At 43.1% G+C, this 26,399-nt stretch overlaps 1 protein-coding gene across 4 annotated transcripts in view; it reads left to right on the top strand.

Moving 5' to 3' along the window:
- The window catches only part of ATXN1 (ataxin 1), a 212,947-nt gene that overhangs the window by 143,125 nt on the left and 43,423 nt on the right, over positions 1-26,399 (top strand). For all 4 annotated transcript variants that reach the window (XM_072152640.1, XM_072152642.1, XM_072152641.1 and 1 more), the window contains one exon: positions 6,769-6,887. The gene's annotated coding sequence lies outside the window, so the exon portion shown is untranslated. The remainder of the gene's footprint in view (positions 1-6,768; positions 6,888-26,399) is intronic.

The following is a 26,399-nucleotide window of genomic DNA, read 5'->3' as shown; positions in this document are numbered from 1 at the left end:
CACATGTCAATATACAGTACACACATTAAGTTCACATGTCAACATGCAGTATACATGTCAATATACAGTACACATATACAACACATTTCAATATACAACACATATCAACATACAGCACACATATTAACACATCACACACTTTAGATAAGTATATTTCCACTGGACACTTACAGTAAAACTATCCCTGCACTAGCAGCCTATGATTAGCCCAATAATGCAGTTCTTCAGAGTGCCCTAATAAGGGCAATTATATCAGATTATTGGTAATTAGATTATATTGATAACAAGTGCATCCTCCATTCACCTAAGTGCCTTCAACAGGGCAATTGCTGGTTTTGTCCTTGCCTGGCTGTATGACCCTATGATGAGCAGCAAGCTCTGCTAGCTCTATCTGCCATGTGTTTTGGAGTCTGGCTGAGCTGGACATGTCCAATGACAGGCATGCCTACAGAGGACATGCCAGAGGTTGCTAAGGGCCTGTAAGCTGCTTGAATTGTGCACTTCACGTTCGCTCATCACTAACAGTGTACCCCTCCCAACACACAAATATATTTTTTTCAAAGCACCTGGCATAGTTCCAATCAGCACTTTATATACACAGGCATCTTTGTGTCATTTTGTGGGACACATAGGGGCGCACAGTGTGCTAGTGTATGATGTCAGCTCTGCCCCCTGCATGTGGCAGATATAACAAGAGGTTCCAGAGTCCTGATGTATCCTGTTTGTTGGGCAATTGTATGCCAGATCCTGACAGCGCTATCCTACACCAATTCTGTTCCACCACTGGCGTGGAGGTGGCATAAGAGGGGAAATAGTCCCAATTACTGACCATGTGACTATTCCAGAGCCTGTACACCAGAAAGCCATCCAAGGGTTGATAAATCCACTCAAATCTTTTTGGCACAAATTCATTATTAATGTGTTGATTTTTTTATTTAATACATTTATTAAATACATTTTTTATTTTCTATTTCTATGCTCATGAATGTCTTCCTTGTATCAGTGTGCATATAGAGAGAAATGGATTGGGCATATTGCCTTGTCTTTCCCAGCATAGAACTTAAATGAAAGTAAAATAACATAGAATGCGTAACATGTTCTCATTTTGAGTTTGTGAATTTGAGTTCTACAGTTAATGAATTCAAAGAACATATGCAATTTATAGAAATGTGTTAGGATTTACAAAAAATTGATTGTTAGCAGAGAAACGGAGTGTATTCCCTCCTGAGAGCATGCTGCTAATTATATTTAGACACGTGGATGCTCCCTCTTGCTTTGCCTTTTTAATGTAGATTTATCTAAACTTGATATTTAAAATGTTACAAATATAGAAATTGGCAATCATTTTATCTCATAACATTGAGCATATTTTGAATAACATTTCTGGCATATCACACAAAGCATATGTACGATAGAGGCAAACCATGAAGGCCATGAGAACAGGAGGCCATATCAGGATAGCACTAAACTATCTTTCCGAACATTCACAATCAAAGTAACATTAGAAATCAAGTGGCAAGAAAAAGGAGGTGTTGGTATATTTCCATTTTGCTGCCAACTTTATTTGCAGTTTACTCAAACCCTGACTGATACATAGGAGGGCATTTATTATATTTGATGCTGGGTATTGTTTTTGGAGCCAGATTTTAGCGGTGTTTTAAACTCTGATTAAATATTGTGACAAACGGCCTTATTGTATTTGTGCACCATAAGAACAAATATGCGTCATAAATGTCAAACCATATTTACAAAGAAGTTTATAAGTTGGTTGACTTGCTTTTTGTTGGTCAGTTTTTGAGCCAAAAAATGCTCAAAAACTGTTTCAGAAACTAGAAGTGCATGAAAAGTATAGGGACTGAAGAGATTGAGAGGCAAAAAAGAAAAGTTGAGTGTTGAAAAAAAAGCTAAATTGTGGCACAGACAAGGCACAGCACCTAAAAAAACAACGACTTTCAAAAAACGTAGTGTTTGCCTGTAGTTTCCTGTGCAGCACTTCCTTTCTAGTATTTCTAATGAGGTTTTCTGGGTCTCTAGGGTGTGCACGTATATAGGAGCTCCACTCAGTATTTCCCTGTAAGCTGGAAAACCCTGATTCTGTGCAAGAGCATGATGAGCTACAGAACAGTGCACAGAACACTTCTTTATAAATATAATTTCAACAGTCAAGCCATAAATGATGTCCACATGAGAGTGGTGTTATAATGGAGTCTTGGATTAGCAGTCCCAAAGTAGGGTATTAAGGTCCTCCAAGGTCTGGAGTGAAGATGGTAGATTTAAACTCTACCAGGCCTTAGTTCCCTGTATAACCAGCTGCAACAGCAGTGTAGGAGTCTGCACTGTAGATCGTGGTGCTACTTCTATTTTGTGTCCCTAAATGGTGATAGTTGAGAGAGCCTATGGGATTTTGTGAAGCACAGGGATATGGTGGTAAGGGTGTGTTCAAATGTTCAGTTTTCCAGATGCAGTTTTTGATGTCTAAACCATGAGTGGAGTGAAAAAAGAGAAGAAGCAGCTTTTGCAACTAACCTTCATATCTGTTTCCTGCTCTTTAGACAGCTATAAAAACCTCACTCTCTATTCTGAGAAATGTCCTACACTGCCTATTGTAGAGATACCGTGCCTGGGATTTAATGCAGAGAGCTGTGCACAGAACAAAGAAAAGACATGCAAATGAGTTGCCGCATTTGCAAAATCATTGGTGCACTTACTTTTTCCTGACTGTACACTGCCCTGAAATCCAGCCAAAGAGAATATTTATAGATTTCCAGACCTGGGGATTTTTAGGGGCTCCAACCAATCACTGGCCTTGGGCTGCAAATAGAATCACAGATTAAACATTTAATGTAAACATAATAAACATTAACCCACATTCACAGGCATCACATATGGTAGGCTAGAATAAATTCTAGTGTTTACAGATAGAACCCCTATAATTAACTGAAACAGAATTGGCCACACTCCATCAGTTAGCCAGGAGGCTAACTTGTACTAGATTTTCCTAAGCAAATATCCAGCAGGCCATTACACAACCAGGCACTCATAAAGTCCTCCTACCAATACCTGACCTTCTAGTGTGGGGCAGCTGGATTCCCCTGGTACCTGAGTGGCTCACTTGATGCACAGCCAATGATGGGTTGCTTGGTCCAGGTAAACAGACCTCTTGTATGCTGGACAGAAGAGGGGGAGGCCGCAATATGATGACAGGTTCTCCCTGTGGGAACTCCCATTGTACGTGAGGTGAAGGGAGCCCCGGACAGATGGTGAAGGATAGGCCTGTGATGTTAGTGGCAGCCAGGGATCACATGTGGAGACGGATTATGAACATAAAAACTCACAGTCTCTTTATTCACAGACTCCAAAACAGCAACAGGTTATTTGCTGAGGGTTATCTGCTTGGTCCATGAGGTAGCTGGTGGTTGTATGCAGCCTGGATTCTATGTTGTAGGCTGCTTGGGCAGTGGTTTAAGCAGGTTCTTTGGAGAGGCAGAGCTGTAGGCCTGATGAAGGGAATAACCCTCTCAGGGGAGACGGCAGCAGGCTGCTAGTCTCTGCAGGAGTGTTTATAAACTTCCAATCTGAGGGAAATTCCAGGCTTCCAACCAATTGTTCACCTTGTTGCAAAGAAGAAATAAACATTGTATTAAAATTAAAGTGCAAAAGGTGTCTAAGTAAACCACTAAAGAAATCTAGCACAAGACATGGGCTTCATACATACAGTTTGATGCATTTCCCCAATGTACTGACCAACAGAAAGTGGAAAGCAGATTTGTCAGGATGTTAAAAACAGCTTTTAGGATGATAAACTTCATATAATAATATAATAAAAATATGTATTTATATAGCACCATCATATTACACAGAGGTTTTCAGATCATAGGATACATATACAAATAAAATTACATTTCACAGTAAAAGTATTGTCACATGAAAGAATAGGAGTGGAGAGCCCTGCTCTCTAGAGCCTATAGTCCATAAGGGGTAGACACAAGAGATATAAGAGCTTGGATAATGCCATTCTTTATTAGAGAATGGAATAATAAATTATGGAATAAAGCCATCAGTCACCATCTTGTATATAGAGGCCAAGGTCAATAAGACTGCAGAGAAGCCTGTAGCTTGGTATCTATTAATTGTCAGATAACAGAGCGAAGGAATAAACAGGCTAGTGAGAAGGGAGATGAAGTTTCATGCAGTTAGGGAATGTGATAGGCCGCCCTAGAGAGATGAGCTTTTTAAGAAAACTTGTTACCAGAGACCTTTTTTACATTTCCCAGACACTTTATAAATACATGTACAATACATGTTTGAACAGAAAACAAACAGAAAACTGGCGCAGGCGCTTTAAGAAATGCACCCTCAGGGTTAATGTTTTAAAGAAGGCATTGATAGGATGCTAGCTAGGACATAGTTGGGAAGCAAGGTGACTTGGCAAATATATTTAGGTGGTTGTATGTGGGGAAGGCAGACATTGGAAAAGTGGGGGAATAGGTGGCACACAGGTAAAATGGCAGGGGCAGAAAGTGGGCAATAATTTACCCTTCAGAAGGGAGAAAACTGATTGGCAGACATCAGCAGGCTGTAATAACACAATTCCTTTTAGACTACTGTGGATGGATTATTAAAGTAAGAAGTAAGGCAGAGGCATGACAAACATAACTGACTGTCAGAGGGTTAATTGAACACACAGCGGCTTGTCTCCTACCATTCTGTCCCCCGGAGCCTCCTCACACAGGGTCATCATACATCACACTGCACTGCAGCTGCAGGTGACAAGTTCAGAACACATTGCTTCCTGTCTGCGTCCAGCGTGAAGTGATGTTCATATAATAATACTGTGGCCGGACCCCCAAACAGTGCTGCAGGCTGGGAGGTTTGCAGGGTCGGGGCCCCTACAGAGAACAGGGGCAACACTGCAAGGGCACTGATGATACAGAGAGTGCATCATTGTTATATCTGTGGGACACAGATCCCTGACACCTCCCCTGACTCCAGTGGGCCCTGCCAGCACCAGTGGATCCCGGCACTTGCCGTGAGTTATGCCGGGTGCCCAAAGACACATCATATCCCCAAACAGTGTTTATAAAGCTTCTGCCATTTTATTGTTAAAAAGATAAATTAAATCAAAGTTGACCAAAGTTTACCCTTTTAGCTTGTTTCCTGAGTCCCCTCATGTTCATTAAAGGGGTTTTCCCATGAAGCAAAATTAGGCCCTATCCATGGGACCCCTGCCGATTGTGAGAACAAGGGGTCCGTCTGACCCCTCGTCGACTGTCAGATTAATGGAGCAGACGGCCGCACATGACCGTTCTGCTCCATTAATCTCTATGCTGAGTGTTGCACTCATTGATCTCCGTCAGCTCCATAGAGATTAATGGAGCAGAATGGTCATCGGCGGCTGTCTGCTCCATTAATCTGACAGAGAGACGAGGGGTTTGACAGCATTGAGATCCCCACTGATCAGCAAGTTAGAGATAGGGCCTCACTTTGCTTTGTGGGAAACCCCCATTAAGGAGCAGAGTTGTCCCTCTCTGGAAAATTCTTGGCATCCTCCATACGAATTTTACACTCATGTTGTCAGCACGTTCTTCTGGACATGTGTAGATAAAATAAAGATTGCCGACCCGTCTTCACTGCTATCCTTGAGTGCGCGTAATGTGTTGCATACTCGGCTCACTACCAGGCGTGTGATGTTGTGCATGCGCAGATAGCAGTGAAGACAGGGCAGAGGTCTCCAATGCATGTAAGCTTGAACAGAAGAAGCTGCTGACTGTACAGACGCAAGTTTTATTGCTGCAGTCAGCGAGAACGGAAACAAAAGGAGAGAGGACAAGGAGTATAAGGAGTAAAAGGGGGAGGGGTTTTTGAAAGCAAAGTATAAAGAGTGCTTTCCAGTGGAGGGTGGACTATGCTCCTTTCTACATGCACCTAAGGGACTCAGGAAACAATCTACTAGGGAGCCAGTTAAGCTTTGATCTACTTTTATCTTTTTAACAAAAAATGGCAGAAATTTTAGAAAAAACTGTTTGGGGATTTGATTATTAGTGTGGGGACATGGTGACAGGTTCCCTTCAAGAGCACATGGTGGTTGGGTTTTAGTCTGATATACAAGGGTAGAGCATTTCAGAGAATCATGTGGCTCAAGAGTAGTCCTGGAGACGTGTATGGGATTTAAGAATGAAAGTGGTTTTTAGTTATGTTGAGAATGGGCCAATCTGTCATATGAGCCAAAGTTGTGTGAAAAGTCAGTGATCATTTAACTAGTTACAATATGGCAAAAAGGAAGCAGGCAAAATATGTGAGGTGCCAATGACCTGACGCGTTTCCTACCTTTGACATTGTACAAGAGCTCAGTAATTCAGTTTTATCTGCTATTCTTTGCCTTTGCAGGATAAGTTAATGTCGAATGAAATAAATAATGATTAGCAAGTATTTTAGCCACTTACCTTGAATGAAAAGTAGAATATTGTTTTAATCCTTTATATTTAATGAGAAATAGACTGTGAAAGATCTGAAATGAAAACCTTATGTGACATGTTGTTGGGTACACCATGAGTCGGGTCAGAATAGAAGGCGATGTACAAGAAGGCACATTCTGTGTATTATCCCTCAGCTTTCACTGATGCATTTTATACGGCTGTGAACTGCACATAAGGTCCCATATTGAAGAACCTCATTAAAATACATTTGGTCCAGCAATCAGTTGGAAGCTGTTGTTAATATGTTAGGCAATTAAATGTAGTTATCTCCTTCTTTGTGTTCTTTGTTTAGGTATTTATTTATGTGAATAAAGCTGGTGCTGGAAACTGCTGGGAGAGACTTAACCATTACTGGGACGAATAGCCTAGTAGCCTAGTGGAGACATCTACAGACCTGCCACAGTGAATGCTGTAAGTTGATTGCTCAAATTTTTATAATATATAGTTTAGAAGACACTAATGTATAAAACAGTTTAACTTTTACTTTTTTGACAATTCTGAGAAAGCTTACTAACTTCTAATTTCATGTGCACTTTCAGGAATTTACAGTATGTTAACTGGCACTCTTATATTTATACATTTTTTCACTGTTTGTCAAATGTTTTTAGCTTGTGGGTAAAAATGGCACCGATATCTACAAAATGACCATAACCATAGGCCAGACTTTCACACATTCTAGATGGTTCCTTTAGTTATAAGTTGTCAATGTCCCAGCTAATTACACCAGCACTGTTGTACCTAGTGGGAAGTGGTCACAACTATCATACTTTACCAAGTGGATTATTTTTCAGAAATCTAGTAGTGATAGATATTTTGTTGTACAAAATTACAAGGAGGGTCTAGTGTAACTAGTGTGAATTTATGTTGTTGCTGCTTCTTTTCGATTTTTTTTCTCTGAACAGGAAAACAAGATTGATGAATGGTGTTGTATGATCTGTCAAATTATCCAGGTTTTTGGAGCCTCACATGTAAATGTAGATGTAATAGTTTGTTATCCTTTGCATTGTCAGCCTATTAAAAAAAAATGAAAGAATTGATTGTAATACTCGGGAGGAAACATATATGAATAAAAAAATAAACATGTACTTACCTTCCGGGGCCCCCTCCTGGCCTCCAGTGCTGCAATCTCTATGGTCCGTGCCCCGTTCTCCTTCTGGCCATTCGAGGTGGCCGGTCACACCAACCCGCCCCTATTCCCAGCGTTGTATCATGCGGGAGGAGTGGACGTGGCCGCCACCTCGGCCAGCCGGAAGATGAGCGCATCGTGGCTTCTGTGCCACTGTTTGTTTACATGGGACAAGGACCAAAGAGATAGCAGTGCTGGAGGCCAGGAGGTGAGCACGTGTTTATTTTTTTAAACCAGCCACCAGTGGGTTTTTTTATACCCTCGGACAACCCCTTTAATACTTTTTCATAATTCATAAATTAGAACAACTGTCGAGTAAAAAGCAAGTCATAGGCTCTTTTTATGGTTGACGGCTGCAGTAGTTTCCCAAAGTACCCTGAGACTAATGTCCATGAGGATATCTTGCCACATGCTGGAAAGACCTCTGTATGCCTATCCTCATGTAATCTCCATCACACTTACAAGAAAGGGTAAAAAGGATAGAGGAAAAAAAAAGGTTGAAGAAGCAACCAGCTTTACCCTAAACCGCAGCACAGCTCACCATCTTAACATTATAGCCTATGCCTTATCAGCCGCAAATACACAGGAAAAACTTTTGGACATGTGGGGGTATATTTAAACCTGTGTACTTACAATTCCATGGTATTAGGAGGAAATAGGTAGGTGCCTTCCACAGTATCAGCAAACAGCTTTTTCCACAGCTCTATACAATCATGTCTTTCTGGGCCTCATCTATTGTACGGCAGACTAGACAATGTAAACACACAACATTTATGTAGACAATAGATACATTAGTTGTAGTTTGAAAATCTATTCATACAATAGTTTTCAGCACTGTGTTGGCGTCTTGGCGATTTATCATCTCATACATTAGGAAGCAATGACAATGGAATTCTCACTAGTAGAATGACTTGAAATTACCTCCCTCTGGTGGAGGTCTAGTGAACTTCACTGGAATAAAAGAAGTAAGTAAAAGGATGATGTATAGGCCTTTGGTACACATTGTGGCCTACTAGTTTTACTATTAAGTCCATGTCTGGCATGTATATAACTGTGGTGTGGATTAATGTTATATTATATTGACATTGTGCAATAGTCACCTTCTCTACTTTAAATCATTACAAGTCTTGCAACTGTCATGTCTATTTTTAGGGTGAAATTGTGTAAGCATTGCTCGCTATTTATTCTAACTTATACAGGACTTTCTTTGAACCCCTAAAGTAATAATATAACTATACCACAATCCAGTAATATGAATGAATAATCCACTTATTGTTGTGTATTTAGATAGAGGATGTTTTTTGCTGTTCTGTCCTGCAAACCTCTCTCGCTTGAATTTCCCAATCTATTAGATGCATAAGGTAAAGTTTTGGCAGCATGAGAGAACATAACACCCTGGTACAACTATATTCATCCATTGTATACCTACTGTATATTAAACTGGATGTGATCAGTTAGAACAGGGGTTTATCCTAATTCCTAACATATTCTAGAAGAGAAAGTGAAGAGCAGGCAGCTGTAATATATATCTTGCTCCTGGCAATAGTGCAGTCCAGCAGAGTCACTTTAGGGGCCAAATTTTAGTAGGTGCAGAAATTCTATTATTTTCCATAGTAGAATAAAAAAATATTCTGAAGTTTAAGAGTATACTTTGCTGGCTCTGCTAGTTGCTCAATTTTGTATCAGATGTATCAATTCTAGGAAATCCTGAAGAACTGTCCAAAAACTGTTGAAGAGAACCTGTCACCCATAAATTGGGCACTAGGAGCTGCTTACTAAAGTAAGTGTAAGCAGTATTAGAGTGATAGCGTTACCTGAAACCTAATACTGCAGTGGGGTACAATGTAAACGCCGGACCAGTCGCCAGTGATTGTACAATCTCTTTAAAGGGGTTGTTTCTTCAGCCATGCCCACTGGAAACAGAAGTCAACACTGTGATCACAACAACAATTATCCTTTTTTGTACAGATTTAGCGTCTACAGTGATAACTCTGATGTGTCCCATATGTTGTAACTGGTTCACGATCGCCTACCGTGTATTCGGTCGGTTCCCCCTGAATGGAGAGGGCTCACGGGCTGAGGCTCTCCATAGCTGGTAAGTCTTTGCTTCATATTGCTAGCACTGATCGCGGATGTTATCACAGCGATCGCTGTGATCGCTGATAGCACATTGTAATGAATGAGGAGGAAAATCCCCATATACTGCCATACTGTAGTATGGCAGTATATGATAGGATCCATCAGACAACCTAGGGAGTCTGAAAAATAGTAAAAAGAAAAATAAAAAGTTTAAAAAAAAATTAGAATAAAAAAACCTAAAAATTCAAATCACCCCCTTTCCCTAGAACTGACATAAATATAAATAAACAGTAAAAATCATCATAAACACATTAGGTATCGACGTGTCCGAAAATGGCTGATCTATCAAAATATATTAACGTTTTTTCAATGCGTTTAACCCTGTAACAGAAAATAGCGCCCAAAGCCGAAAATGGCACTTTTTTTCCATTTTGAAAAATATTTAAAAAATCTATATAAAGTGATCAAAAGGTCGTACAGTCCTAAAAATGATATCATTGAAAACATTATCAAATGTCGCAAAAAATAACACCCTACACAGCTCCATACAACAAAGTATAAAAAAGTTATTAGCGCCAGAAGATGGCAAAATCAAAAACAAAATTTTTGTACAGGAGGTTTTAATTTTTGTAAATGTATGAAAACATTATAAAACCTATACAAATTTGGTATCCCCATAATCATACCAACCCAAAGAATAAAGTAGACATGTCATTTGGGGCGCTCAGTGAAAGCCTTAATATCCAAGCCCACAAGAAAATGGCGCAAATGCGTTTTTTCACCATTTTCACTGCATTTGGATTTTTTTCCTGCTTCCCAGTACATGGCATGGAATATACAATACCATCACTAAAAAGTGCAATTTGTTATGCAGAAAACAAGCTGTCACACAGCTCTCTAAGTGTAAAAATAAAAAAATTATAGATTTTTGAAGGTGGGGAGTGGAAAAATGGAAATGAAAAAACAGGAAAGGACCCAGTCTTTAAAGGAAACCTACCACTTGAAGTGGCAGGTTTCCGATGGAAATACCGGGCACCAGCTCAGGGTGAGCTGGTGCCGGAGCTTATTTTAGTTAGTGTTTTAAACCGCGGTATCGCGGTTTAAAACACTTTTTAAACTTTATAGCCGGCGCAGGCAGGTACGCGCTCGGCGCTTACCGTGCGCGCGGCTACATAGGAAGTGAATGAGAGCCGCACGCACGGTAAGCGGCGAGCGCGTACCTGCCTGCGCCGGCTATAAAGTTTAGCTGGTGCTGGTGCCCGGTATTGCCATCGGAAACCTGCCACTACAAGTGGTAGGTTTCCTTTAACCGGTTAATACCTTACAAATATAACCTCTGTACCAAGTGCTATATCTATTCAAAAAGTGGTGTACTATATGTAAAGTCTAAAAAAAAGTAAAGACTTTAACACACACTAAACAGAAGGGAAATATTCAATATGGTTTTTAGAGTTCATAAGATAAAGGGTTTGTCCACTTTCAGCAAATAATTGAGATTGATTGTGCAATTAAAAGTTATACAGCTTTTCCATATACTTTCTGTATCTATTCCTCATGGTTTTCAAGATATCCTTCTATAGAAACCTTCTGGGGGACATTCATTATTGCATTTTGGATGTAAACCTTGCATATATATATTTTTTTCCTTGCTGCACTTGTTGCACCCTATTTAATAAGTGTCAGTGCCACAATATTGGTGCTTTTCCAACATTCACAAATTGTTCTTTTTTTGGGGACACAATTTGTCCGCTGCTTGGGAATCCAACACTTTCACTGTGCATCTAGTTTTCCGACACATTTTTTGGCACAATTTTTGGTACGCAATTAGAGCTGCAAAAAGCTGGTCTATGGAGTTCTATTTCACCTACATGAATGTAGAGACGATGTTCTAACCCTTTTCGGTCCTGCACCACTTCACATCCCAGTGAAAATTATAGCATGAAACTTGCACCAAAAACAAGGACCATGTGCCAAAATTCTTAAATGTCCCAATATGTGTTTACTTCCAGTGGGTAAAAAAATCTGTCCCAAGCTGTTATTATCACAGAGAGTAATAAGAGCAGTGTGATATAACAAGCAGTTCACCTGTTAGACATCACATAACTTCTATCTGCTGGAAGTAAACTATTAAGCTTTGTATAAAAGGACAGAAAGCAAAAAAAAAAAAAAAATAACACAAAGTATATTGGAAAATGTATAACCTTTCCTTACACAGCCCATATTGATGTTTGCTGAAAGTGGATAATCCCTTTAAAGGGTTATGTAAGTGAAAAACATTAGGGATATTTGCAAAAATAGGTTCAAATAATAAAACAAGCTATACTTGCCTGTCCTTCATTGCTTCATCAGTTCTAGTTTTCAGGGCAGGGTTGAGATCTGTCTGTAAGTCTGCAATGGGGAAATATAGATTTGACCACTGCAGACAATCACTGGCCTCAGGGAAACATTCATCACATGAAAGCTAAAGCCAGCGTTTGTCAGCTCACATGATGAGTGAATACAGGCATTATGTGCACAAATAGTGATACAACTGTTTGGTGCATAATATTTTTGTACCATATTTTGCACCTAAATGTGCGCCAAATTGACATCAATTACTTCGAAGTTACTTACTCATGCTGCGATTAATTTAACATTGCCTTTACGCTTGATTTATTGCTTTGTGACAGACTTTTTTTGTATTTTGTGATTTTTTTTTTGCAACATCAAATATCATAACATAGTAAAAGAAGACTGTAAACACTTTTATTATAGGGGCTAAAGCTACTATGATATATATCATGGGCAAAGGAGATCCAAAGACAAACATAGAACTTTCCCAAATAGCCAGCCTTATAAGAAATGTCTCACATTGGGGCAGATTTACTTACCCGGTCCATTCGCGATCCAGCGGCGCGTTCTCTGCGCTGGATTTGGGTCCGGCCGGGATTTATTAAGGTAGTTCCTCCGCCGTCCACCAGGTGGCACTGCTGCCCTGAAAAGCATCGGAACGTGCTGGAGTTCACCGAGCCGTCTGAGTGAAGGTAAGTGCAAGCTCCGCGACAGACTTTTTGTTTTAAATGCGGCGGTTTTTCCGAATCCGTCGGGTTTTCGTTCGGCCACGTCCCCCGATTTCCGTCGCGTGCATGCCAGCGCCGATGCGCCAAAATCCTGGGGCAATTCAGGGGAAATCGGCGCAACACGTATATTCGGGTAACACGTCGGGAAACCGTGAATCGGGCCCTTAGTAAATGAACCCCATTGTGTTTACATATTCTCGACATTACATAGGTCTTCTGGGTTTGTTATAACGATTATCTATTTAGTGTCACATCAGCAGGTATCTGACAGTTGATGCTTCCCTTGTTCAAACAGGGAATAGAACCAGAAGTATAGCTCCTTTCATTGTGTAGTGGCCAGTCCCAGGAACTGTAGCTGAGATCCTATTCAGCTGAATGGGAGTTCAGCTGCAGTTCCCAGGGCCAGCCTCTATGTGGAGGATTGAGCTATGCCCAACACTAGCGTACCTACCAACCAGATGTTAATAGACTATCCTTTGTATAGGTTATCAGGATAATAAAGAGTCAAAATTCTTTCATTTCCAGTATGAAGCGGTCTAATGGCCACAGAAAGCATAAACTCTGTATGCACTCTGTTTTACTGTTCTTCCTCTCTCACTCTTGTCCCAAGAGAATATTATTATAAACTTGAATGGAAAGAGAAAAACAGCTGTGCAGCATCTTTACAGGAAGGTTAAATGACTCTTAAGTTCTCATTTGATAGGTCCGTTTGAACACGGTTAATACACAGTAGCCATACATTCCTACGCCAGTCTTAAAATTCCGCCATCTGCATTCCTGGGCTCATATATCTACTAAGAGGCTCCGGCCTCTTTGTAGATGTGGTTGCAGTCTCTGCCAGGTCGGACTTGTTTAGACCAGATCTGACATGGCGGAGATTTTTCCTACAGTTGACTCCGGTTTTTCAGGCGGAGTCACACACTACACGTGCATGGGCAGAAAAAGCTAAAAACTGTCAGAGATGGGGAAATTTTCATGCCTTCTCCCACAGTTTTCTGACTGAGAAGGCATAATAAATCCCCCGTTAGTTTTTGAAACTACATCTAAATTATGACATCTTTTTATAAAATAATGATAGTCGTGTGAAACAATTAAACCATGACATTAGGTAACTTTGCTCATTTTGGCTTGTGGTTCTAAGTGGCTTGTGAACATAAGTGGAGTTTAAACAAGCGGATTTTGTGTGTGAATCTGTTGTTTGGGTGATTGTGGATTAAGTATATAAGTAATAGCAAGGCACTTTTCTTAGTGTCCCAATTTTTATAGCTTTTTTTCCCTTTCTTGGCGAAGCTGTGGTTTGGGTGATTGAAATAGCTTTTTTTTCCTTTATTTGCCTGCTCTGCTAATTCGGAAGAGGGATTAGTGTTCTCACCTGATAAATTAAGGGGAAGCAACTCGGTTTTCAGCTTGCTTATTTTGGCTTGTGGTTCTAAGTGGCTTGTGAGCATAAGTGGAGTTTAAACAAGCCTAGTTTGTGTGTGCTGAGTGAATCTGTGGTTTGGGTGATTGTGGATTGATTATATAAGTAATAGCAAGACACTTTTTCTTAGTGTCACAATTTAAATAGCTTTTTTTTTTTCTTTTCTTTGCCTGGTCTGCTAATTGGGAGGAGGGATTAGTGTTCTCACCTTATAAATTAAGGGGATGCAACTCAGCTTGAGCTTGCTCATTTTGGCTTGTGCTTGTAAGTGGCTTGTGAACATAAGTGGAGTTTAAACAAGCAGTTTAAACAATATAAGTTTAATAAAACCAATGTATACAAGGCTCCTGGACCAGATGGGTTACACCCCACAGTTTTTAAAGAACACAGTTCTGTTATTGCTGTACCACTGTCTAAAATCTTCAGGGATTCCGTAATGTCTGGTGTGGTGCCAAGTGACTGGCGCAAGGCAAATGTGGTGCCAATATATAAAAAGGGCTCTAGAACTTCACCAGGCAATTACAGGCCTGTAAGCGTAACTTACATTGTGGGGAAAATATTGGAAGGGTTAGTAAAAGACTGGAGTATATGACATCAAATAGTATAATAAGTTAAAGCCAGTGTGGGTTTACCAAGAACAGAAGTTGTCAGACTAACCTGATCTGCTTCTATGAAGAGGTGAGCAGGTGGCTGGATACAGCTGCTGTGGATATTGTGTTCTTGGACTTTGCAAAGGCACTTGACACTGTCCCACATAGACGCCTGATGGGAAAAATAAGGTCTTTTGGTTTGGCAGGAATCATTTGCAATTGGATTGAAAACTGGTTGAAGGATCGTATCCAGAGAGTTGTGGTCAATGATTCCTACTCAGAATGGTCACCAGTTATGAGTGGTGTACCCCAGGGTTTTGTGCCTTGCCCACCACTATTTAATATATTTATTAATGATATAGCGGTAGGAATTAATAGCGCTGTGTCTATTTTTGCAGATGACACCAAGCTGTGTTGTATAATATAGTCTATAGAGGATGTTCATACTGGATGTTATTACCACTGTACAAGGCATTGGTTTGGCCTCACCTGGAATATACTGTTCAGTTCTGGGCACCGGTCCATAAAAAGGATGCCCTGGAGATGGAGAGGGTTCAACGAAGAGCCACAAAAATGATAAGGGGTATGGAGGGTCTCAGTTATGAGGAAAGATTAAAACTATTAGATTTATTTAGTCTAGAAAAGAGACGACTACGAGGGGACATGATTAATTTATATGAATGGTCCATACAAAAAATACGGTGGTAAGTTGTTTCAGATTAAATCAAATTAAAAGATGAGGGGGCACTGTCTCCGTCTGGAGAAATGAAGGGTCTGCATACCTTTTTATACCTAAATAACATTGATGGTTATGTTATATACCGTTTTTTCCCCTAAATCCCTTCCTCATCTAATCCCTTCCCTTCCTTGGTTGAACTTGATGGACATGTGTCTTTTTTCAACCATATTGTCACACTTGAGGAGGGAAAGTGTGTAAAAGTCTCTTGGAAGAGTCTGTGGATCCTCTGGACCACCGCGGGAGGTGGTATGAGACCCGCGGTGGCAGCCAAGGTAGTACAGCAGGAAACAGTCCAAACCTGAGATGACAGCAGGAAACACGGAGGAATACTGGTAACGCTGGCACACAGAGGAACACTGGTGATGTTGGCACCGACAGTAGATTCCACTGGACTGGAAGCCAGGAAAGCACAGCAGGACAGGAACCCTGGAAGGCACAGCAGGTCACAGCAATGGTAGCAACACAGAGGATCGCTGGTAACGCTGAACACAGTGGAGCGCAGGAAACTCAGGAGGGCTTTCACTTAGCAGGAATGAAGCTGAAGATCCGGCCGGGAGTGAAGGGAGGTGCCGGATTATAAGGGCGAGCCAGATTAGCATGAGCCAATCAGGAGGACGCTGGCCCTTTAAGTCTTAAAGAGCCGGCGCGCGCGTGCCCTAGCAGTGGGAGCGCGCGGCCAAGCAGGAGTACAGCCAGGAGCGTGGAGAGGTGAGTCCTGGCCGGAGAGTGGGACAGCGGCAGCGGGGACCGCGACACATAGAGGGGCACGGGTGTGCCTGCGATCCACAGAAAGGATCGCGGGTGCATCTGTGACAGTACCCCCCCCTTTAAGGCCCCTCTTCTTCTTTGACCTCCTCTTCTTCTTCTTATCAGTCCCAGGACATCTCTGAGGGGAACTAAGAAGCTGTAAATTTGTCAGGCCAGGAGGTGGTGAAGCCAAGCAGCGAGAATGACAGTCTGGTCCCCAACTCAGGATCTCACCAGTCTTCCAGTTGAGGACCGGAGCATGGAGTTGTAGCCATGGAAGACCTAGAAGAAGAGAGGATGTGGATCGTGGCAGAACATAGAAAACCAGAGTCTCTTTGTGATGAGCTCCAACCTGGAGAGAAATTGGCTCAGTGCGGTACCGGACCGGTTCGGACAGGACTTGACCATCCACGGAAGACAGGGATAGCGGATTCTTGAGTGGAACCACCGGAATGTGATGCCGGGAGATCAGGGTGGCATCCACAAAATTCCCCATAGAACCAGAGTCCAGGAATGCTGGGATTCGCACAGGAGAGCGAGCACCGACATCTAGGAGCACAGGAACCGACAGACGTGGAGACACAGCATTGACACCTAGGGAAGTACCTCCCAGAAGTTCAGGGTGTTGGGGTTTGCTTGACGTGGGAGAACGGACAGGACAAGCCCCAATAGGGTGTTTGGGGCTAGCGCAGTACAGGCAAAGTTTCTCCCGGAGACGCCTGGAACGTTCCTGGACGGTGAGACGAACTCTGTCAACTTGCATTGGCTCCTGTTCAGACTGTGTGACTGGAGGTTGAGGCGGTTCTTGGAAAACCGGAGCCAAGCGTGACTGACATGGAAGCCGGACTTGAGGGTGCTCGTGACCCAATTCTCCATCACGTTCTGCGAAGCGCACGTCTATCCGGGTGGCCAGGGTGATAAGACCACTCAGAGTAACCGGCAGGTCACGGGCAGCCAGTGCGTCTTTCACCTGGGGGGACAGTCCTTGCTTGAAGGTGGCTGACAAGGCTGCATCATTCCAGGAGAGCTCGGAGGCTAGGGTGCGGAACTTGACAGCGTACTCGCCCACAGAAGAATGTCCTTGGCGCAGGTTCAGCAGGGCCGTTTCAGCTGAGGAGGCACGAGCGGGTTCTTCAAATACAGAGCGAAATTCAGCCAGAAATGTAACATGGGAGGCCGTAACTGGGTCATTTCTGTCCCACAGAGGAGTAGCCCAGGCCAGGGCCTTCCCGGAGAGGAGGCTCAGGATGAATGCCACCTTAGAGCGTTCGGTGACAAACTGAGTTGGCATAAGTTCAAAGTGCAATGAGCACTGGGTGATGAAGCCCCTGCAGAGTTTGGGGTCACCATCAAATTTTTCAGGCATAGAAAGTCTCAGTCTTGGCTCTGCTGCCGGTGGAAAAGCCGGGGTGGATGGAGGGGAAGCAGGAGTGGATTCAGAAGCCTGATGCTGGGAGTCGATCAGTTGTTGAAGAGTGGAGGCAACTTTGCCTAGTAGTTCTCCATGATAAGCAATTTGCTGGGACTGACGGTCAACAACACTGGAGAGCTCAGCCAGAAGGCGACGTGGTTCCTTGGCGAGGTCTGACTCCTTGGCGGGATCCATGGCCGGATCTTACTGTCACACTTGAGGAGGGAAAGTGTGTAAAAGTCTCTTGGAAGAGTCTGTGGATCCTCTGGACCACCGCGGGAGGTGGTATGAGACCCGCGGTGGCAGCCAAGGTAGTACAGCAGGAAACAGTCCAAACCTGAGATGACAGCAGGAAACACGGAGGAATACTGGTAACGCTGGCACACAGAGGAACACTGGTGATGTTGGCACCGACAGTAGATTCCACTGGACTGGAAGCCAGGAAAGCACAGCAGGACAGGAACCCTGGAAGGCACAGCAGGTCACAGCAATGGTAGCAACACAGAGGATCGCTGGTAACGCTGAACACAGTGGAGCGCAGGAAACTCAGGAGGGCTTTCACTTAGCAGGAATGAAGCTGAAGATCCGGCCGGGAGTGAAGGGAGGTGCCGGATTATAAGGGCGAGCCAGATTAGCATGAGCCAATCAGGAGGACGCTGGCCCTTTAAGTCTTAAAGAGCCGGCGCGCGCGTGCCCTAGCAGTGGGAGCGCGCGGCCAAGCAGGAGTACAGCCAGGAGCGTGGAGAGGTGAGTCCTGGCCGGAGAGTGGGACAGCGGCAGCGGGGACCGCGACACATAGAGGGGCACGGGTGTGCCTGCGATCCACAGAAAGGATCGCGGGTGCATCTGTGACACATATAAACTATGATACTATGATAGCTGAAGGACCACAACATGTTTTCCTCACTCCAATCAGACCTTTTATACAGCAAACCATGTGTAAGTTTCTCTGTGCACTCATATTGCTGCATTTCAGTGTCCATGTAAGCTGTTAAGAGTTTCTGTTGCTTTATTAGGAGCAACATGTTAACTGAGTAATTTTGCTGACATGTAAAAGTAGTAGTAACAATAATCTTTATGTATATAGCGCTATATTCAGTTGCACTTCACAGATGATGGAGTTCACATACAGATAAAATAAGACATTACGGAGTAAAAAATTGGTCATGTGAAACAATCGGAGTAAGGGCTTTGCCCCACAGCCTAATGGTCAAGCCACTCTTTATAAGAGAATGGAACAAAAATAATTTAATAAATAAAAATGCTGCTGCTCGAACCAGTTATCAGTCGCCATCTTATATACAAAGTCCAAGGTCAATGGGACTTTGTTTATCTGTTTGTTATCTGTTGTTTGCTAGATAATAGATGGGAGGAGTACACAGGATGTGTTAGATAAAAAAAGGTTGGGTATAAGTCTTAAACTACGGGGAAGGGCACGCCAGAGAATTGGGGTAGCTCAGAAGAAGTTTGGAGATGTGCATAAGATCACTGGCAGACCAAAGAGCACTAGTTGGGTGATAGACTGAGAAATGTGCAGCGTTATGCAGAGCTTTGTGGATGATTTGTTTAAACTGTATTCGCCAGTGCAATGAATGGCACTAACTGGAGGCATTCATGCAATGTTTGGACTGGAAGACAAGTTTGGCTGCTGCAGTAGATTGTAGATGAGAGTTTAATAAGTGGAAGACCGACTAGTAGGGAGTTACAGTAGTCTAGACGAGAGTGAATCAAGCTGGCAGCATTTAAGAGGTTTCATCTGTAAGAAATGGGTGGATTCTAGAAATGTTTTTGAGATGCATGTGGCAAGAGCGTACATTTTCACTTCCACTTTTAATATATCTTTAACAATATTAGAACAATATTATTCTGCTCTGCTGTATAATTGTGTAGGGTAATTGTTTTTGTTCTCTTCTACTAGAATTCACGTTTTTATTCCATATCAGAAGGAATTAATATGTGCTGGTTTGTGAAATGTTGCATTATGCATTCTGAAGTCAGGGAATAGTATATTAAGCTTAATCATTTTTAAAAAGCCTAAATTAGGGATTTCACAGGTCTTTTGTATATAGAATAGGTGATTAATATCAGATTGATAAAGGCCCAATTTACCAACGGGTGCTTTAATTTAAAGCACCCTGGCAGCACTGTTAATAGCACCGCTCCATACACTGTTTGGTGATGTAGAATGGTACCTATTAAGGTATAGAGATGCCCCACAAATCAAGGCCACTGCACAGTGGATGGATATGTGATAAATGGATAAATAGATAAACACATAGATAGATACCTTGGATTAGATAGGCAGCAATTGTCATATCATTGATAAATTAAGAGTTGTATCCTATCCCTATTTTTTTCAAAATGTATTTAAATGGTCTTAAATATCTTGGAGCAAGAATGTGCTGTTCGGGCACTCTCCCAAGTATAGAATCTGAGGTTTCATTTGCTTATAATTAGCCGCCAACAAGGGAATGCTTAATGACTGTCTGGCTGAACAACTGCATTACACAGCAGCTAAAACGGATTTCTTTCATATCAAGGAAGGTGTTTTATGAGAAGACTAATCTAGGATGTAGCATTTTTAACAGGCAATCTGTTATAAAACAAAATCCCCATCAAGGAGTGAACCCAATGAATCTTCGAAGTAGGAACATGTCTGAGAAACCAGAAAAACAGATAGTACACACAGGAAGTGAAGTCAAAAGGAAAATTCAGCAAAGAATAATGGGTGTGTTACATTTTTACCCCAATCCTTGAAATTGGTGAAATCTGTGGTGAAAATTAGGGCAAATTCTGTAGAATTGTCAAATACTATTCACTTTGCTGCTGCTGTTCATAGGGTGGTTATTTATTACCGTATATACTCGTGTATAAGCCAAGTTTTTCAGCACAAAAAAATGTGCTGAAAAACGTCCCCTCGGCTTATACACGAGTCAATACTTGTAAAAAAATAATTAAAAATGGACTAAAAAAAAATTTAACTATTTACTCACCCTCCAGTGGCCCCGATGCGCAGCGCTGCTACCCCGATGTCATCGCGGCTCCTCTTCTGGCTTCCCGGCTCCTCTTCTTGCTTCCGCGCCGTCTTCTGTCTTCTTTAACACCGCGTCGGGCGCTGCCATTGTTCTTCTCCCGTGCGGCGCCTAGTATGACGTCAGCAGCGGCGCGTCATACTAGGCGCCGCACGGGAGAGAACAGTTGCGGCGCCCAACGCGATGTTAAAGAAGACAGAAGACGGCGCGGAAGCAAGAAGAGGAGCCCGGAAGCCAGAAGACGAGCCGCGATGACATCGGGGGAGCAGCGCTGCGCATAGGGACCACCGGAGAGTGAGTAAATAGTTTATTTTTATTCTGGGCTGACTGTATACTACTGGGGGCATGCTGTATACTACTGGGGGGCAGGCTGGGGTGGCTGTATACTACTGGGGGCATGCTGTATACTATTGGGGGCAGGCTGGGGTGGCTGTATACTCCTGGGGGCAGGCTGGGGTGGCTGTATACTACTGGGGGCATGCTGTATACTACTGGGGGCAGGCTGGGGTGGCTGTATACTACTGGGGGCAGGCTGGGGTGGCTGTATACTACTGGGGGCAGGCTGGGGTGGCTGTATACTACTAGGGGCAGGCTGGGATGACTGTATACAACTGGGGGCAGGCTGGGGTGGCTGTATACAACTGGGGGCAGGCTGGGGTGGCTGTATACTACTGGGGGCAGGCTGGGGTGGCTGTATACTACTGGGGGCAGGCTGTATACTACTGGGGGCAGGCTGGGTCAGGCTGTATACTACTGGGGGCAGGCTGTATACTACTGGGGGCAGGCTGGGTCAGGCTGTATACTACTGGGGGCAGGCTGTATACTACTGGGGGAAAGCTGTATACTACTGGGGGCAAGCTGTATATTATAGGGGGCTGGCTTGCTATATACTTGGCTGGGTCTGAGACCAATGCATTTCCCACCCTCGGCTTATACTCGAGTCAATAGGTTTTCCCAGTTTTTGGTGGTGAAATTAGGGGTCTCGGCTTATACTCGGGTCGGCTTATACTCAAGTATATATGGTATTAGGCAGCCCAGCCTCATTGCAATAGTTCTGTGTCTGTCTTTGTAGCTCTGTTGCCCATCAGTTTTATTAAAGTGGTTTTGCCCCTTTAATAAATCTCTCAGCAGTGTCTGCAATTTTTTTTTAAATAATAGGAAATTGAGTAAAAAAATCTAACCACTATTTCTGAGTGGAGGCAAAAGTATATACTGACACATTTCTTTACAGCACTGCGCATGCACCATGAAGCTCTGGTTTAATAAAAGAGCTGACACCTGGAGCTGAGATCAGAGCACTACCCCTAATCTCCAGTATTTTCTGATTGAAAACAGTGCGAGATTGGATTCACATATTGTTTTGCTTTACGTAGTAAGGAGATGTCAATCGTATTTACGACGTTTGATTATAACATATGGTTTTATGTAGAATGCACATAATGCCTAGTGGAGTGTCCTAGTAGTATATTAATCCAGATATACAAATTAATGAGAAACTCAGCAGTTCAAACCATATTATGTGATGTTTCGGTCAATGCAGTGACCTTCTTCATACACGATTGCAGAGATTGAATGAGGGCAGTGTATGGCGGTACAGAGGCTACAGGAGAAAATCAGAAGCATAATTTTAGAATAAAATAATCATCACATTGCATTGAACTTGGTTGCAGAGTTGCTTATTATCTTACAACATACGACACGAACAGATCCCATATACAGTGGAATAGGTCACATGGTGTGACAACTCCTGCCCCCTGAATGTGGGGGAAGGAAGAAACATCGGCAGTAGCCGGTGACTGGTGGCTGCCGATGTTAGGGGTGTTAACCCAATGATGTCACTGTCCTTATAGCGATAGTGACATCACCGTTGTTCTCCCTCCTTTTGAGCAATCTATCTGCTCAGCAGAGTCTGGAGGATGTTGCATCTGCTCCCCATAGGTTTCTGTTGCCTTCGATGAGCATATTATGTCGCTCAGCAGGAGAGAGCAGGATGGGAAGATGTAGCTTGGTAGTATGTGCCATATCCTGCGTCAGTATGTGTTATATACTGAGCAGACAAAGGCAACAACTATGCCGCCATCTGTCGGTAAATGTCAATGGGTACGCTCAGCGGATATGTCAGGAACCTTCCCATTGTACATATACAGTATGCTCAATGTATACTAAAACTGAGATGTAAACCCAGCCTGACACATGCACTGTACTGTATACTGTGCCAGAGCCAGTGATGAGCAATGTGAATGTTTGACAATGGTTGACAAATGACAGTGATTTGTGGAAGCTTTATGGAGCTGGGACATCAGCTACTGATGAGGAAAGAGTTGATTTAAATAATGGGATGAGTTTGAGAGTCTGAGACATCATAGAGCAATGCACTAGTAGGTGTTAGAGTGCCGCCGGTGCACCGCATCATCTGTATTTTTTTCATAAACTCTTTTTACTGCAAAATGATGAATGAGTCTGCAGTAAGGAAACTATGTAACTAAGCCTCAGAGTTCCCTAGAAGCCTTATAGACAGTAAGAAAGGTGGTAAACTATTTTAAGCTCATGCCAGAGCACCACTCCGATCATATAACAATCGCACCACTCGGAACCTGTTGATGTATCCGGCTGCGCCGGAGCTTGGTGGGGCTTTCATGACCCGGCGCACGATAAATAACCCCCATTGGCTTAATGTGTTTCATGTAAACCCAAAAGGTTTAAATAAAGAAGCATTCTCATTTGGACTAGCAAGATTTCCAATATCGTCTTGTATGTTTATTATACATACATTTAACTATAACCAATCTATAGCTGTTTTGCTTGTATGCAGCCAGTGCATTAATTGCTGACTAACTGTAAATATATGTAACATATAAAGAGAGGATAAACATACAATACTAAACAATAAGATTTAGAAAATGTTTGCACATAATTTTACCCCAAGATTAGTAGCCATAAGAATAGGAATAATGCATGCTGATCTTCACTGTCTGTACAAGCATCTATCATATGAATGGGCATAACTTCTAGTATCTGAACATATCTGATATATTGCTTCCTGGAGGTCCCATACAAATCAGTGTAGAATTGGCTTTGCAGCTGTGTCCTCTGTTTCCTAGGGTCATCTGATGAGCATGGGGGTTTTGTAGTCTAAGTGTTTAAAACCCTTAAGAACTTTTTAAAGAGAACCTGTCACCAGCCATGTCTAGTTGTCTTGATGTTCCACTGATGTCCTGTATTCCAGTCCCAGAGACAGGGAGCTACAGTATGCAGTCAAGCTACCTCACTGACACTTCTAACCTTGCTGAAGAGAATTCCGAAAGGAAGGGTGAGGAGGAAGGTTGATTTTTCTTCACATAGCCTGCGTCACTCTCACCCCCTCCCTCCTGAGGGAGTGGTTGGTGATCTAGCAGAGCCGAGTCACATGCAACCACTGTCTCACCCCTCCCCTGTAGTAGCTAGCCTGCCAGCACCCTGTAGTAGGCAGATAGCCAGCCTGCCAGCCCCCTGTAGTAGCCAGCCAGCCAGCCTGCCAGCCCCCTGTAGTAGCCAGCCAGCCAGCCTGCCAGCCCCCGTAGTAGCCAGCCTGCCAGTCCCCTGTAGTAGCCAGCCAGCCTGACATCCCCCTGTAGTAGCCAGCCAGCCTGACATCCCCCTGTAGTAGCCAGCCAGCCTGCCAGCCCCCTGTAGTAGCCAGCCACCCTGCCAGCCCCTTGTAGTAGGTAGTCTGCCCGTAAAAAAAAAAATAAACTTGGTACTCACCATTCCGACGACTCTTCCACCTTCATGTGCGCGGCAGGTCCGCAGCAGCTCCCTGGTCAGCGCCTCTTCTTTCTTCAAGCCAGCACCATATCCACGACAGCTCAGTGTGCGCGGCCTGCCCAGGGCACAACTATTATGTCAACCGCTGCTGACATCACAGAGTGTGCCTTGGCGCCAGCATTAAGAGAGAGGAGGTGCTAACCACAATGCTGTCACCAACCTGCCACTGCCCGGGCCGTCAGAATGGTGAGTACTGAGTAAATTAAATTTTTTTTTTGTATACCTGAATATAACCTGAGTGGGGAATTTTCAGCACAAAAATTGTGCTAAAAAACTCGGTTTATACTTGAGTATATATACGCTAGTTATATTTAAAATATTAAAAAAATATTTCATAGATTATTAAGGGAAACTTCCATGTCCCATTTTTAAGGCTATTTCCTTGGTACATTTACAGTATGTTAATAGGGAAATGTGCTGTACAATTATTTTGTCCTACTGTACAGGAACCTACTGTACACTTACAATAATATTCTGTGATATACTTTTCAATATTCACAGCAGCCAAAATGAGCTGCAGGGAGGACAAAGCACCAGCTTCAAGAAAATCTACCATAAAAATCATGATAAGCCAGGGACACTTACTTGCAGATTCAGCCATCTTGACTATGGTAATCTTCTTATAATTGGTATCCATGGTTTGCTTCTAAAATCAACTTTTAAAATTATGCTAATGAACATGAGGGGCTCTGGTGGGTGCTTCCAGAGCCCCTTAGTGATGTCTTTTCACTGTTTGTTTGAATAGCAGGTCTCCCCTAATGCAGATGCTACTACAGGCAGAGGGAGAGAGCAGGGGGAGGGTGACGCTGAGGGTGATGCTGACCGAATCTGGGGGTTTTACCAGAGCCCCTCGGTGCTCTGGCTTACCAGGCTGTTAAACTGTATCAATGTCTAACCCTCCCTCCAGCTCCCTCTGCCTGATGTAATTTCACAGCAGCAGAGGAAGCTTCAGCACACAGTGAGAGGGGGAAGCACTCCTGCATAGTCTAGCCTGTGAGCAGCTGACACTTGTAACACCCTCAGAGCCCTTCTGGCTAATTAGCATAATTTTAAAAGTTGATTTTAAAAGGAAGTTGGCCATGGATAAAAAATATAAGAAGATTACCACAGTCAGTGTCTATATCTATGAGTAAGTGTCCCAGGTTTATCATGCTGGATTTTGATTTGCTTTAAAGAGGACCTGTCACCCCCCATAAATAGCCCCACCAAATATGTTCCCCCTAATCCTTTATATTTATTACATTTTTATTAAATTTTTTTTGTGCAAAGTTTGTTTTAATCGATCCGACTGTTACCAAATAAGAGGTCGGATCCTCATACAGGTCCCCTGGCAGTCAGCTGTATTCATGAGGGGGCCGGTTGACACACCCCCTCTACGCCCCTGTTAGTCGGGGACCTGTAAGAATAGCTGGCAGCAGCGCTTTTATTGCGCAATTGAGGCAGGCTCTCTGCGATGCGATGCGATGCGCACTGTGCTTACTCATAGCGACGGTTGAATGTTCGTCCGGTGCTGTGAATAAGCACCGCGTGGCTGCCGCTGTCAGTACGCCGCATCGCAGAGAGCTGGCAACTTATGAGCTGCTGCCGGCTATTCTTACTGGTCCCCGACTGACAGGGGCATAAAGGGGGGTATCGGCCGGCCCTCTCATGAATATGGCCGACTGCTAGGGGACCTGTACGAGGTTACAACCTCTTATTTGGTAACAGGCCAGATTGATTAAAACAAACTTTGCACACAAAAATGTTAACAAAAATGTAATAACTATCAAGGGACTGGGGAGAGGATTAGGGGAAACATATTTGGTGAGGGTATTTTGGGGGGGGGGGGGGTGACAGGTCCTCTTTCAGTTATGCCATATAATAGATTAGGAAATTCAGTTTATAGAGATTTGCAGGCAGAACTCTATGTAATGTTG

This window comes from Engystomops pustulosus, chromosome 5 (assembly GCF_040894005.1).
Source record: "Engystomops pustulosus chromosome 5, aEngPut4.maternal, whole genome shotgun sequence".
Taxonomy (NCBI): Eukaryota; Metazoa; Chordata; class Amphibia; order Anura; family Leptodactylidae; genus Engystomops; species Engystomops pustulosus.
Note: the sequence above shows the minus strand (reverse complement) of the source record. Positions and strands in the feature narration are given on the sequence as shown.